Consider the following 17,077-nt stretch of genomic DNA (forward strand, 5'->3'; position numbering starts at 1 on the left):
CTCCCTAGAACGTTATATTTCAGGGTAGGACCTTCTCGACTAGGACCAGCGAAGAAGGTCATCTCTACAAGAACGACAGGTACGAATATTCCTTTATTATGTCCTCGCCCTGCCTGTCCAGTCTGTAGAAGTGTTTTATATGTACTAAATGTTGTTATGTTCCGTCATTTATCTGGGGTGTCACCCCATACCCTTGTGTCCCTCTTGCTAAGCAAGCGAGTTGCTTCAGTCTGTCGTACCCTCAAGTAACCTAAATCTAACTTAGATATAATACGGTATGCAAACAATAACGAGAAATCTCAAATCCAATTAAGATACTTTTTGTGCTATAATTTTGTATAGATTACATCTATAGATGACCACTTCATCGTTTGCAGTATTTATTTTAAAGTGGCTATCTGTATATGTCTAATATAAGGTAGGTGAAACAAAGGTGGCCATAATTAAGCTTCTAGGGCAATTTACAAATCTCCAATGAGAGATAAATTTATGAAATTTTAAGAAATAACTGTTATAACTAATTAACAACATGTACCATATAAATATTTAGAAAATTGCTTATAACGTTTTTTTAAAAAAAAGATTTACAAAACTGTTACATCTGTTCCCAGGCCCACTGCTTATAGTTTCGTAGATGTTCCTTGTGCTCAAGAAATCACATTTATTCATATTTAATTATTTTTTAAATTTATTAGATAAATTGTTAGTCTCAAACTTTTGATAGGTGACATGCATTATGTACAGTGATGACACATAACCGACCTCCGTGGCGGAGTGGTTACTTATTTACCAACCCTCTTATGTAGAATGATTTTTCCAAGCTTCCATCTCTTGGCATATTGTATTTGAGTTGTCCTACCATTGGGGAACATTCGTGGTATTTAATTCCGGGTTGAAACAAGATTTTAGCTAATTCCACCTTACCTTAGGAACTCGCCTCTAGACTACGTTTTTCAACAAAAAGAAGTATCGTTGATTTGACACAAATACATTATAATGTAACTTCGTGATGAAAAATTTAATTAAAGGAGCTTTCAAAATATGTATAAAATATTAACATTCGTTAATTTCAAGGACTTACACACACATTTCCCACTTACCTTAAAATAACAACTAATCTGCTCGATCCCTGACGCAATAACTTACATAAACTAGCTGTTGGCAGCCCGAGACAGTTCGTTTTCTGCATAGTACACCAGAAGGGGACTGGGTACATTGATGTAGTGCCATTTCTTAACATTGTTTAATACTAATATGATTTTCGTGAAGTGGGCCACCTTGGGAACTATGGCCACCTTTGGCTCACCTACCATATACAAAATAGACACGTTCTTTTGACCAAATAATATTATTTCAATCAAACACACACACACACACACACACACACACAAAAGTGTTCACATGAGAACTCGCAGCATTGACTTGATGCCTCAGAGTATGCGTTATTTTTCCTCGTTCGTTGATTAAAAATCAAATCCAAGTTTTTACTAAAAAAATAATATATTTTACTTCTTACGAAGAAAAGTATGAGCCATTGCGTATTTCCACGGTAATTTCAAAAAATAAAAGCTTATTACAATTTAGTTGACAACACTTTACGCACGAACAAAAACACCAAAACTAAAAACAAGACACAGTCCATAATTACCATGGCAATAGATCTTACAAGATAATGTACATACAGCCCAGTCACTATTCTGTGACATCATCAGTAACAGGTCTAAATATTAAATAAACACAGAAATTAAATTACAGAGATGATAAGAAATGACGATATATATTTGTACAACTGGAAACAACAATAAATATATGTTCAACGAGGATGGAAAATATCAACAATAAATATATATACAATTGGAAAGAACGTGCAAGATTATTACAAAAAATGTACATCTTAATGGGATTTCAGGTTTCTCGTTATTATATGCACATATACACAGCGACACAATTCAGTTTTAATGTACTCTCAATATGGTCAACCATGAAAAAAGTGTTACATTTTATAAGCTAATTGTAGTTATTACATCGAATCAGTAGGTGTTAAATATTTTTCTTATTCTCCTTCATATACTGTAGTGCAGTATCTTAAACTTTTGACAAGAGATGGCATCTCGACTGCAGTTCCTAAAATTCTAATTGAATAGAAATATTTGAGAGTAATTTAGATATTTTGAAAGAAATGTATATGCTACGAAATGTTGTAGTTTATACAACAATAACAAATTTACAATTATTGGAGACTTACTTTACATGTAACTTCGAAGATGGTGCATTTCATTGTATTCTCATATTAAGAAACTTAACTGTAAGATACGGTTAACCAGGTTGGCTGTCGAAAAACATATTGTATAAACATATTGTATACATTTTTGTAGAGAGCGCACTATGGCCTCAGCTAGATTGCGTTCTTGTGATGTCATTTTTTTTAGCCTATTAATAGATTACTGTTCTAACTGAAAAATATTATCTGCCAAGATGATTCGCATGGTTATGTCAACTTTATCTTAACACATTTCCTGTGTCTGACGGCAGATCTCTCCACTGAATTTTTGCATCCTAAGACCATCGCAAGATTGTTTATCATTTTTGTAAGTCTTGCAAAATTATTTACGAAGCATGTATTCTTAAGAAATCTAAATGCGTTTAATTCGTCGTTTTCCGAATTCTCTTTAGATGTAATTAAAGTTTGTAGTACTGCCACAAGATTTCCATCCCTTCAGTATGAGATATGGCAACACTGCACGAGACACCCTTCAACGATTTACTCATCTCCAACGGGAGATACGGGAACCTGCGGCGAAGAGGTATGAAGGTGGGCGAAACTAACCTAAGGCACATAGAAACTTGCGACACTAACCCCAACTACTTTAACAAACTAAGAATTCAATAATGTATTTCACCTCCTCTGGGTTTTATTCCATTTCATTTTTATACTATAACGCAAAGGTAAAGTGCTCTGTGTTCATTGCGTGGTGCTGTGTGGAGACAAAAAGGGATGGTGTATAGGTACGGCTCCACACATTGACGAACTCGACCTTATAAAGTTATTGCATCATATCTAGCAACACTTGACACCATTAACTTAACATTGCCATATGCGAGAAGACAAAATAAAAAAAAAAATATGTATGTGTATAAACTGTATGTTTCGTTCATACTACAGCTGTTATTTTCACTGTTTGCTTGCAAGTTCACGACGTCATATTCATTTCCAGTGCAGGCGATTATGGGGACCGTGGGGGAAGTTTCCCCCAATTTTGCCACTTTTGCCCCAATACTATGCTAACCTCTATATACCAAAGGTAATAAACTGTCCTTGCCTTCCCCAGTTTTGGCAACTTGCAACCCCCCAAAGTTTTGGAACCCAATTGCCACCACACAGTTTCTTAATTTAATGGACTGTTTGGTCGAATGGTTCCTTATGGATTTGCAGGCACCAAAAACTTGTAAAATAGGGAAATAAGTACTAAAAACGATACAAATCGGTACTTAAAAGGCAATATAAAATAGAAAAGGCACCAACATAGACAGTGGACACGACCCATTAAGCCCGCTGTTCCTTATTGGATCATAATTTCGTAACAAGAAATCTAAGTGAGTTAGTTATTACGAAGTGCTTGTTTGGGCTACTATTCGCTGACCAGACACCCTCAATCTGGCTGTGTCACAATCGCTCTTGAAAATATCGTAGGGTGCTTGGTGTGTGTCTGAATGTGATGCATTTTTCGTGAATATGGACTCAGAGAATGCACAGATTCAAAATGATTCAATTTCATCTACAGTATGTTGATGTACTTCAGACATGTGTAAAACATGGGTTCAACACAACTGCATTTGTTTGCTGGTGGAGGTTATGTCTATGTAAACATAATTGGAAGAACGGTACCGGATTGCCATTTATATCGAGGGTTAAATGCAAGTTTAACGTTTGGCAGGTTAACCCACCTTTGGTATACGTGTGAGCGAAGTGCTCTCACCCAGGGATACAATTGTAAGTTTTTCAGGCCCAGATAATGATGTCACTTTCTGGTCTTGTGAAGCTGAATTTGGAATATCTATGACCAGATGACGCCAGTTATAGATTGTGGCATTGTCCTCTGTCTGCGCACACATTTCATTTTGATGACAGTCCGTGTTTTGTGAGCGCCGAGCTCAAACGTACACCAACCGCGTACGCATATTTTATTTCTGTGTGCACTGAATTCGTGTTGTATCACTGTTTTCTGTTTTGATAATTCTGTAATTATTATATTTAACTTATTAATGTAATTATTTCTGGATAAATGAACTTTGAAACCTGATTTTCTTTACGAATGAACAACGGCAGTTCCGAGCATTGCTTGCAGACCCAAGTGATGACAAAAAGAGAAGACCTTAGAGCACAGATGATAATGTTGTTGAGGAGTTATTAAAAGCAAAAATGGTAGCAACACGGATCAGACTCCTTGTGAAGATGATCCTATTTTTACGTGTTCTTTTTCCTCAATATATTGGGCGATATGACACTACGAAGTAGAATGTACATATCTCTCTCGTCACCACGGAATAAATTATTGAATGTATTACTAATGCAGTGCAAATTAGTTAACATCAAAAGTAAGTTTTAAATAAAATTATAAAAATTGTTGTTTTCCGTGAGAAGATGTCTCTTACATTACGTAATCAGTAATATTGCAATGAAGGAATATCACTTTGTTATTATGTAATAAATAAGATAATTTTAGCATGTAAGAGATATATATGGTAGGAAATATATATTCATAAACCATTTTAGTGTGATAAATAGGTCTCGGAAGTTGAGGAAAATTTTTTTTTCCCCTAGTGTCCGAAGACGAGGCCCAACATAATATATGTTCATTTTGGGTCATTGTAGGCCAGAAAAAGGTGGGTTTTTTTTTGTCCTTTTTTGCTTTTTTTGTGGCTTATTGGTCCTTTTTTAGCCTTTTTTGTGTCTTAACGGCTTCTTTTGCAACTTCACCTTCTTTCGACTACGTTTTTACTGCCCATTCTCAATTCCAATCATCATCAGTTCATTACCTCTTGAACATCCTTTCTGTAGTAAGGAAATAATAATAATAATAATAATAATAATAAATAAATATATTTTAACCATCCCTGAAACGAGATAAAATCATTTTTGGACGACTGAAGCAGGTACGGTACAAGGTCCTTTAACCGTAACTTGTCTGGAAGGTCGCGCTGTAAGTGGAAACTTTCTCTTGTTTTGAAGCTTTCAGCACGGTGTATACGACCAGACAGCACGCGTCTGCAAAGTTGCCACGCATATTCATTAAATATGTAATTACACTGGTTATTAATTAATTTGAATGACATTTATACGTCCTTTTTTCCGTTTTTAGGTTCTTTTTCTGACATTTCTCGAAAAATGTCAAAAAACATGAAATTCATATGTAAGAGTCACGCTCACACGTATACCAACTGTGTTACTCTGAAACACGTGTACGAACGTAGTGTTAAGCATTCTGGATAGCAAATATTCATGAAGAAGATGAATGTGTTCATCAAAATGCACTATTTCGGATGAGGACCATGGAGAAGATTTTTTGTAAGTGAAGTAATTTACCAAGAAATTAATTGATGGGTAAAGCAGAGGTAGATGTGAAGAGGCTAGAAGAGTGAACAACATATGCGAGGGAAACCGATTAAATTTGACCTCTTAATGCTAAGCCATGTCTAACAAGAAAAAGTAAACTGTTCTTGCCCGTCAGTCTTGGCACCCAATCGCGGCTACTGCTTTTGGCTAATTACGAGCATGATGGCGAATGGCAATTAGATAAAACTAATGAAACGAAACTCACAAATGAGAGATAACCTTCTACAGTAGAGAAAGGTAGCAGGGAAAATACAAAATAAGGAATCTTAAGTACATTTATAAAGAATAGATATTTGAAGGTACTATAAAATTCTTTATAAGGGTCGAAACGAATGTATAACATTTACGCGTACATTGTTATGGTAATTCAAATGGAATTTTTTGCAAAAATCTACAACTTATACTCTGTCCCAGCTAACTGTAGAGCAGGGCCGCGCATAACGGCAGAGGAGGAGGAGCGACATCGAGTGGTGAAAGCGCAATGTTGCCAAGCGTACGATCCTGACCGTACATGTGCAGAAATGTCATGCATGTACGGACGTACGGTCCATACCTTAGTCCGTGCGCTAAATGCACGGCTTGTCAAAATTTACAGTTACTATTTTATTCCTAATAACTCCCTAAGAAATTATTAAACCAAGCGTACGGACCTGGAGGCTAAGATACAGTCCATTTGCCATGTGCGTACTCGGTTTCAAAAGTTTGCAACGCTGACAGAGCAAAGCAGCGAAAGCGGGTAACTCCAGTGTCCATTACGCAATCCCGTTTCTGTCACTGTTCATTGGTGGAGCCGTCTCGCGTCACTACTTGAGCAGAGACTTGTTCTCGTTCACCTGGTCTACAGTTAGCTGGTACAGGGTAGGGTATAGTTATTGGGATAAGCTCTAAAATGATGGGAAAGTGGTGGTGTTTTAAGTCCACTTTATGCACAATAAGGCTAATCGGTATGATGGGAAGGAACAAGAAAGGTCCCACCTTGACATTCAACTGGAGTGACTGAAGAAAAATACGGAAATGACTGCTTACGTGTCAATAACAATGAGGGAATGCAGATATAGCTGCAATATCATATATCATATTCTTCCGCATTAATACACGATCATATAAAGTAACACTCAAAAATATTTCAATTTTCTGAACTCACACCGTAAAGTTGATAGTCCACAATCCTAGAATATTCAAGACAATTTTAGACTACTTTCATTTCTATACAGGAAATATAGCAACGGAAATTTATAACAATTGGTCACGTCATTGTTGATCGTGGTTCAAAAATAAAGGCATAGCAATGGCAGAACATTGATATTCTTGACAATATCAGGTAGTCCTCCTAGCAAGTTTTCCTCTAAACGTGATACTCTTTATTTCTTTCTTTCTGACACATCCTATCCTGCCAGCAATATGCTAGCTCTTCAGTAACAGGATATCTAAATTTAACTGATAATCTTTCAGCCTATAACATATATTTTTTTTACACATGCGCAACATTATTCCACATATCAGCAAGGTGATGCATCTTTTAAGCCATTTATGCAATGGTAACAATAGTTGGCAACACTGATTAAAAATCTATGGACCCACCTGCATTTCTAGTAAGTGCAAACACGTTACTGAATTTTGGAAAGTATCGCATCAATTACTATGGGAAAAAAACGAATTCTCCCTCTACAGGGCCAAGTAGCTACAGTATGTAACATTGTTATTCGTACACATAGAATTTCCGAGGAAAAATGTCATATCTACTAGTAAATATAATCATTTTCATATGTACCAGGAAATTAATGTTAATGAAGGTTTCACCAACAAATGTCAATAAAAATGTATGTTCAAAGTGTATAAACAGAGCATATAATTTGTGTGAAAAGAGAAACACACTGTTTCATGCAACGTTGTTATTCGTACAGGCAAGAGTTTCAATCTTCCTCGCATACAGCGCCACCGCTATTCGGGCGATTTCCTGCAGTTTGCAGCTTCGTAACAAGTTTGAACATGCAGGCGCGCTCCCCGTCAAACGGAATGTTGGAGTACGTATTGTTGTAGGCCTATCGTCTATCTATCAGCATGTGCAAGGTGAAGGAACTTAGTTCCGATCTGAAGGATGTTATTATAAATGTGTCCCTTAGGGGTTATTCGTTAAGAAAAATTGTACAAACAGTAAATAAATCACACTCCACAGTTCAATGCATAGTAAACAAATTTAGAGAGGAAGGTTAAACACAGAATGTGCCGAGAAAACCAAAAGAGGGGCGGTTGAATAAACGTGATGAACGCTTTATTTTAAAAAGAGTGCGAGAAAACCCCCGACTAAGTGTTCCTCACTTACGACCGTTAGTAGAAAATGTTGCTGGCAAGATGATGTCTGATCAAACTGTCCGACGTGCCTTGTGGAAGCATGGATATCACGGCAGAATACCACGAAAGAGGCCGTATGTAAATAAGGTGAATCGCAGGAATGGACTTTCATTCGCGAAAGAGCACATCCACAAGGACCAGGAATTTTGGGATAGTGTCATATGGTCAGACGAGTCCAAGATTAATATATACGGGTCAGGTGGGATAAATAGGGTTTGGAGAAAAGCAAACAAAGACAATGATCACATTAACACAGTTAAACATTGTGGTGGGTCATTAATGATTTGGGTCTGTATGTCGTCCAAAGGTGTTGGTATCATCCTGTTAATTGATGGTAGCATGAATGCATATGTCTATTTGGACATATTGAAGAACAATGTAAAGCAGAGTGCCCAAAAAATTGACATGCCGCCTATCTACATATTCCAACAAGACAATGACAGTAAGCATAAGGCGCGAGTTAACATGAATTGGCTAATATCGAATGTGCCCAAACTACTACAAACACCAGCACGAAGTCCAGACTTAAATCCCATTGAGCATTTATGGACAATTTTGAAGAAGCGAGTCCATAAAGCAGGCGTCAACTTCAAACAAGAGTTGAAAACTGTAGTGCAAGCCACGTGGAATAAAATAAGTTCTGAAACATGTCGGAAACTGGTTAATTCTATGAAGAACAGGTGTCAAGCAGTAATTAAAGCCAAAGGATACGCATCAAAGTATTAGAACTGTCAGTCAATTTGCTCTGAATATACTTTTTTCTTTTATATTATTAAGTGTACGAATAGAAAAGTTGTGCAGAAAATGGCATGTTTCTCTTTCAGTTTAATTAAATTTATTATTGTCATTGTTTATACAGAATTTGGGTAAGATTTTATGTTCCTAATGATATTAGTTATTGAATTGTAAAGAAACAATTTCAAAAGAGTGTATTTCCTTTCAGATATTAAAGCATTTTCTTTGAAAATCCGTGTGTACGAATAAGAATATTACATACTGTATATTTTCCAAAGTTTTGGTTGCAGTAAGTTTGAAGTCAGCTTGAAAAACCTTGATCGGTTTCGTTCAAATGAAATGCCCGAGAAAAACTCTTAAATATTTTCTTTCGATTCTGTTCACTTTTATGAAGTGTAAATCCACGTGTCTATTCACGTGTGTTATTCTAATTAAATAAAGCATGATTTAACTATGCATTTAATTTGGTAACATGTTTTAGTGCCTATGAAGTGGCTATTTTCTAGTGGCTTTTTCCCTACCTATTTTGGATTTATTTTAGTGACTAATATGCGGATTCTACTCATCATAGGTCCTTGAGCCTCCACGATGGCGCAGTGGTAGCGTCGTTCCTTTGTATTCAACGGGGGTCTGGGTTCGATATCCAATGGAGGAACATAGTGGTTCGGATCCCACTTTAAACTGTAGGCCAGTCCCAATTAACCTTACTGTGCATAAAGTGGACTTAAATCACCAAATCAATCAACCATCTATCCTTGACACGACATACACAACTGCACGACTAGACAGTATGAAAATTCGTCTGGACAGATTCTCAAAATCCATATTCCTGTAATCCTTCAAAGCTGTTTCTGCATATTGTTGGAATGCGCTGCCACCAGATGCTACCTCGTTTGAGACATACAACAGCTTTAAAAGGGCAGTAACAAAGGTACTTCCAGATGAGCAGGGCAAGGCCTCAGTACACATGACTAGATGCAGCATGCTTACGTTGAAATCAAATCCAAAATAAATGAGCAGATTCGAACCCGAAACGAACATATGGATTTGTGTGAATGAGTAGAATTGTCTTTATATTTTTATAGTGTTAATTACTGAAATATTTAGAAGCGATAAATGTAATGGAATTCTTACGTTATAACAGGTGGCGCAAATTCATCATCCTATTTTGACATCTTCTTGTTTATATCAGTAGTGTTTTGTCAGTCAAATAGAAGATACTCACGAAATATATTGTGTGCGAAAATGAGTAAGTATACCCCACAAGAACGTTGAAAAATTGTGACAATATTTTTAAGGAATAATATATCAGTAATCTTGACAATGAGAATTTAGACGGCATTTTTCCAATCGTCCAGCGCCTACACCGCATACCATTCGGTGTCTTGCTTCCTTTGGGGATATTTGAAGTCATTGGTTTATGTGAATAAGCCAGAGACGTTACAGCAAGGACAATATTCAGCATGAAATTTAAAATATTTCCCCGCAGATTCTTTCCAACACGATGGAAAACGCAATAACAAGAGCCCAAATTTGCATCAATTCGCATGGTGGACATAAAACTTACAAGCATCAATAAAAGTTTAACACAAAAAAACTACTTTGTTTAATTTTACACCTAAGCTATAGGGTAAGAAAATCATGTGATGACTTCTGCACCACCTGTTAGTAGTAATTGTATTTTTGTTGTTTTATTGTACTAGATTTTGCGGGTTAAGTGGTAGAGCAGCCACAGGATGAACTTTGCCCATGAATAAAGAATTTCTAATTCTAATTCTAATTATGACCGAGGGCCCTATATCCTCCTCCTACGACTTGGTGCAATGTACAGGCTGTAGCATTACCATTCCAAATGTGAACCCTGCATTGACGAAATCCTTGAAAAGTCTAAATGGCTGTTAAGCATTTTCAGCGCCTGGAGAACGCCGCTACAGAGCACATGCGTGTGTGTGTTTTGGAGGCACGCGTGCGTCTCGCACCATTACACTCCACGACGAGAACTTAAGCAAGACTCTCGCTTGATATTTGGGTGGGGATGTTTTTGTTGGACAAGACCCAAGAGCCCGGGAACAGTTAAGTAATTACGGCTGTTCACTTCCAAACGACGATTAAGCAAGCAATTAACAACACATACGCTGAAATGAGAAATGCAATTTGTTCCACCAGGTTTTACGGGCAGATCTTGGTTAGGAAGTAGGTGATAATTGTCTGAGAAAACTCAGGAGGATGGAAACGCGTGAGGAATTCTTATGGTCGCCCTGATTCCTTGGACGAGAGTTGCAATGGTCTGGAACTAAGTGAAGAGTAGACTGGAATTGAATAGCGGAATGGGTTTCGCCTACAAGTAAACAGGGGAGAAGGAATGTCTGGGGCAGAAATTCCTTACGGAGTTCACTATACAGCTAATTTTAATGCAAGGCTACCACCACTCTGCAATTGTACAGGCACGAGCACATCTGGGTTGTAATAGTCAAATTAAACTAATGGGGTTGTTACATCCCAGAAGTGTCCATGACTGTACATGTTCTCTTAACTCGGATTATTTTGCAAACACAACTCCATTGATCTTACAGTATTCATTTAAATGTGTCTCTGCATTTTTCTACTGCATTTCGTATTGACGTTATACGTTCTGTGTTTGTATATATTGAAGTGTGACTCGGATTAACACCAGGGATAGAAAAGTCACCAGGATGTAGCAAATAACAAAAGGAGAGATTTATAGTTCACAATGACTGTAAAGTGTCCGCCCCGGTCGATGAAAGGTGGAATATAACTGAGTGAAATGCTCTCTCCACACTTGTCATACCCAGTGTTTGGAAGTAACTAGTTACAAGTAACAGTTACTTTTTTGAGAAAATGTAACTGCAACTAGTTACTTTTAAAAGTCAGTAACTGTAACTGAGTTACATTTTTACGATAGAAGTAACGTTTTAACAGTTACTTTTACATTTACTTTGTGACACATAAATTGCTATATAAGTGTCATAAATTATTGACGATTTAGGACTCAAAGTGAGCTGGAATTTAGTTTCTGCTGTGATATAAAAGCTCATCTTTGATACATTAATTCTTGCAAACAGTAGATGAAGAGGAAAAGAGAAAGTTGTAGTAAATTTGTCTCCTGGCGGTGGCCAGTCGGTGGGCTGCAGCCAGGTGCCAGGAATTTCACGGTTTATCGTATGTTTCATCTGAATTCCATCTGATTTCCAAGAAGCGGGAAAATAAGCTTCTAGGAGGATAATTCTTTCCTATTGCTGAGTTTTCCATTGTCAGTTGTGTGCTGTGAAGTGTCTCTTGTTTCTGTAGTTTGTTCCTCAGTGATCTTACAACTTCTCCCTTCTGTAAGCAGCATCCGGTAGGTTCTTCCTTTGCTATAATATCGGATTAAGCTAAAAAGGGACGTACTGCAATATTTCAGTGTTTTCATGAAATAATTCAACAATACTGATAGTATGAACCAAACTGAAGAAGACGAGAGCTAGCAATTCCGCATATGAATGGAAAACAATCCAATTGCTTCGAAAGTGAAAATAGTTCCAGTTAGAATTCACTTATTTACGATAATTCAGAATTTCAGGACATTGTGAAAAATGGAATATATTTTGGTAAGTGCTATTCGTTTAAGATTTAAATGAGAATCCATTTTCTTGAAATAACAGATACGACAGATGTCACCATTGTTATTGATATAACAGTGAATTGCAACACAAGTGGCAAACTGACGAATCAGGAAAAACCCTAGCCATCATTCTTGCTTGTTTGTGTAATCCTCTCAGAGAGAACTGAAGGGGTAAGTTTAAAATGCCATTTTCACCTTCATTGATAACGCACAATTATAGGCTACTACCAGTGGAGGCGATTAGAGGGGACGAGGAGGGGGGCAGTTGCCCCCCCCCCCACTTTTCGCCACTTTTTCCTCCGCACTATGCTAAACCTTATCTATAATGGGAAATATACTGTCTTTGCCCACCCAGTTTTAACACCTTGCCCCCCTCCCCGGTTTTGGAACCCAATCGCCGCCACTGGCTATACATTATAATTTTTATCATTTTCTAGTTCATAAACACTTGAAATTATACAACAAATTTATTTCTATCTGACACGCCCTTGATGCGAAACAAACCTCCCTTCTTAGAATATATACAGGGTTATGGTTATTCGACCTATTCGAGTTATTGCAGTTTGTAGATTGTCGTGACATATTCCGACTTGCGACCAAAAACTACTAATTCTGAACAAACTACTACACCCTGGGCACTTAATCGACACGTTGCTAACAGCTGACGAATGAGTGACTACTGGGAAAAAAATTCATGCCCAAAATTCCCATACCCACAGAAAGAAACAGTCATTGGAGCACACGTCATGAAGAAATTTGGAAATTATTGTTTAAATCCAAGAGGATTACTCAAACAAATGGTAACACACTTAGCGTAAAAATTACGGAAAAAACTTCCTCGTTTCATAAGCTCTCCAAAACGATACAAATGCTGTCAACTGACACACGGGTTGGGGGAAAAATCTGAATAAAAAGCGGAGAAGGCGCGTTGTAGACCTCTTTGTAAAGTGAAAAGAAGTTGTCGGTTGTGAGAAAAAGGAACGAAAATGAGTGAAATAATAATGTTATTTACCATTCTCATGATTCCAGGTTGTTAGAATTAACTGTTACAAAAACTACAAATCCCGTTAAATTGCTTCCTCGGTTACGTATGCAAGTACGCAGTCTGCGACGTACTTCAGACACAGTCACTCGCGTTGACAGTCTGTCTCTTATGTATTGGGCGGCTGTCACAATTCTCTCTCTCAACTCTTTTTGGGAATCCACTTGTGTACTGTAGACTGTAGACTCTTTCATGAAACCCCAAATGTAAAAGTCGCATGGCGTTAAATCCGGACTTCTCGCCGGTCAGAGGGTCGGGCCGCCTCGACCAATCCATCGCATGGGATAATTGTCGTCTAGCCACTGTCGTACACCCCGGAAATAGTGGGCTGGGCAGCCATCATGTTGATAAATCATACCCCTTTTTGTGATGTGCACATCCTCCAGCAGCGTCGTCATTTCTTCCCTTAGTTTTTATAGGTAATGCCGTTTAGGTTTTGTGGCAGATAGATTTGCCCGATCACATGATTGTGGATGATTCCCATTTTGTGAGAATTTTCTCTAGATTTTCTTGGGTTATGACCCTTAGGGGCCCAGAAATGCACATTATGAAAATTCGTAATACCATCGCGGTCGAATTTGGATTCGTCCGTCCACAGAATTGTTGTCAGATGATGGGTCTATAACGCCCCTTCACAGCTTTTTATTCAGATGTTTCTCCCAACCCGTGTGCCAGTTGACAACATTTGTATCTTTTTGGAGAGCTTATGAAACGAGGAAGTTTTTTCCATAATTTTTACGCTAAGTGTGTTACCATTTGTTTGAGTAATCCTCTTGGATTTAAACGATAATTTCCAAATTTCTTCATTACGTGTGTTCCAATGACTGTTTCTTTCTGTGGGTATGGGAATTTTGGGCATGATTTTTTTTCCCAGTAGTCACTCATTCGTCAGCTGTTAGCAACGTATCGATTAAGTGCCCAGGGTGTAGTAGTTTGTTCACAATTAGTAGTTTTTGGTCGCAAGTCGGAATATGTCACGACAATCTACAAACTGCAATAACTTGAAACCATTGATTTCCGACTCCCGGTGCATAGGGTCAAATTTGTAGCAAATGTGCTCTAGTATTACCCCTTTCCAGGAATAGGTCGAATTACCAATCACCCTGTACATCTCTTTCTATACAGTTTGTAGAATCCACCCCCCCACTCCAATGGGCATTCCTTAACAACAACAATGATATTAAATGCAACTGTTTAAGTCGCAGTAGCTCAGGTTAACCTCCATGGCGGAGTGGTTAGCACAACGTACTATATGTCAGGAGTTCAGGATTCTAGTTCGTTTCGGACATTGATGTTTGTTCGAATGAGAATACTGAAAAAAGAAAATTCACATACATAAAAATTGAGATGAGAATAACGGGGGGTATTCCTTAAAAAAAGTCGTTTGGGTGCCTGACTACCATGTGAGTTACCCCGGGTTCGATCCTTGGTGGGGAGAATCGAGATTTTTCCACCTGTTGAAGCGGCTCCAGCGCCCACCCAGAGTAGTATAAAGTGGGTATTTGGAGAAAATTCTGGAGGGGGGGGGGTAAAGGATGCCAGGGACGCGGTGCTGATCACATCAACCCCACTTTATACCATGATCAAAAAAGTGTGGGGCTCTAACTCCACCACCTATACGCCATCATGGCGTCGCGCAAAGCACAGGAGCGCACTTTATTTTGTAATAAATATAAATATACGAAGACTTATATTATGTACCAGTAACATAAGCAAAAGACATGTTAGTCTTTACAAAATATATTATTACAATTAATGATCGATTTTTGTAATTTGGTTGCAGGGAAAATTTTCATCAGAAAGTAACTGTAATAACTTACAGTTACTTTTGAAGTACAGGTAACTGTAACTGAGTTACTTTTTAACACGAGTAACTGTAACTGTTACTTTTTAAGCAAGTAACTGTAACTAGTTACCTTTTAAAAGTAACTTTCCGAACACTGGCCATACCTGTCTGACGTTTTCGCTGAGTACTGTCCCAGACATATTTAACAGGTTGTGTCCATAGCTATTATCAGAGTTCGTGCTTCGATTCCAACTTACGTTCCTTCCGTCATCCCGCACTGAGTGTATTGATTGAATTGCAATCTAACTGAGAGCTGTCCTATCGGATTTCATGTTTTATACTGCTCCCGGACCAGAGGTTATTACTCATCGTGTCCTCTATCGGTGAGGTGTACTTTCGTCACCTACCGTATAACCTCAGAACAGAGGTGTTGGGAAATACTGTGCATGCCTGGGATAACGAAAGGCAGTTGACGGAAACGTCAGGCTAATGGACAGTGTAAAGAGATCATTAAAAGAGCTTCTTCTCTATCAACACTCATTATACCTCACTATATATATATATATATATATATATATATATATATATATATATATATATATATATATATATATATATAAACACATACACACTACACTCTGTCTCAATTATCTCTGGAGCAGAACAAAAACAAGTCTCTGCGCAAGTAGTGACGTGACACGTCTGCACCAAAGAACAGGTAAGATGGACGGAATTGCGTCGATAGGGGGAAAGCGCATGCAGTTGCCAGCAGCGTGTACTGCTTCGCTCTGTCCACTCGATTTCCTCCCCTTCTCTGCTGCTATACGCGGCCTTGCTCTAGAGATAGGGTATAGAGTTCTGCAGGGAGAACATTTCGTTCGAGCGTCAAATAGTTTGCCCGGACGACGTTAGTTAGCCTACGGAATTGAGAGCTTCTTCGCTCGAGCGAATAAGGCTCGACTAGGCAAAACGGGCGGTATTGTCAATTTTGGGAAACCAGGGACGAGCTGATACCAATGCCGATGTATCGGTATCGGCCGATACCAGTGACATCAGTATCCGTTGGAATTAAGTTACCTATACAGCCGATACTATTGGCATGTTACGGGTTCCACAAAAATAACGAACCATGCATTAAAGCATGAAGGTTGCAGTATGGCATGTTGTACGTATTTTACACTGCTGGAAAAAAAAACCGGACACTTGCATTTTTTGTGATAACGCATAAATTCTGATTCAAAGGCTAACTAAAGATTACAGAAATTATTGGAAATACGAAAACCTTAATATATTCAACACAAGGCAAATTAAAACGTATTGTTAATAACATAAATTAGAACTAAAACGAAAGTTACAGAAAACTACCAAAAAAAAATAAGAAAGCAAAGCTTACCAATATTTTTTTTAATATTCTTAACTGGTACTGGTGGGGTATATAAGCTGTCTAGCAGATGTTACTTTACCTCCCCTGCCATCAATTACAGCTTGTAACCGCCGTGGCATACTTCGAATAAGGTTGGAAATCACTTCTTGGTCCAATTGCTCCCATTCTTCTTGAATAGGACATCTTAGCTCTTCAATTGTTTCTGGAACTATTGCGGGGTTTCTGATATGTCGTTTCAGTTGATCCCAGACGTGTTCTATCGGATTTAGGTCCGGACTTTGTAGTGGACATTCTAATCGCGTAGTCGCAACTTGGTCCAAGTACTCCGTGACAATATTCGCAATGTGATGACGTGCATTGTCATGCATAAAAACAAAATTTGGGCCTATGAATGATGCATATGGTACAGCATGATGTGCCAAACATTCTGTAATATACCTGCAAGCTGCCATGCCCCATTCTCTACAAGAACCAACTCTGTACGTCCTTGTAAAGAGGTACCTCCCCGGACCATGACACCACCGCCTCCAAAGGGTGTTATT

General features: G+C 38.0%; 1 protein-coding gene across 1 annotated transcript in view; it reads right to left on the reverse strand.

Annotated features, from left to right (window-relative positions):
* Window positions 1–17,077, reverse strand: part of LOC145979755 (neuroligin-4, X-linked-like) — a 453,446-nt gene that overhangs the window by 99,005 nt on the left and 337,364 nt on the right. The gene's annotated exons all lie outside the window — the stretch shown is intronic.

The sequence above is a fragment of the Lepisma saccharinum genome, chromosome 26, assembly GCF_977018435.1.
Source record: "Lepisma saccharinum chromosome 26, izLepSacc3.1, whole genome shotgun sequence".
Lineage (NCBI taxonomy): Eukaryota > Metazoa > Arthropoda > Insecta > Zygentoma > Lepismatidae > Lepisma > Lepisma saccharinum.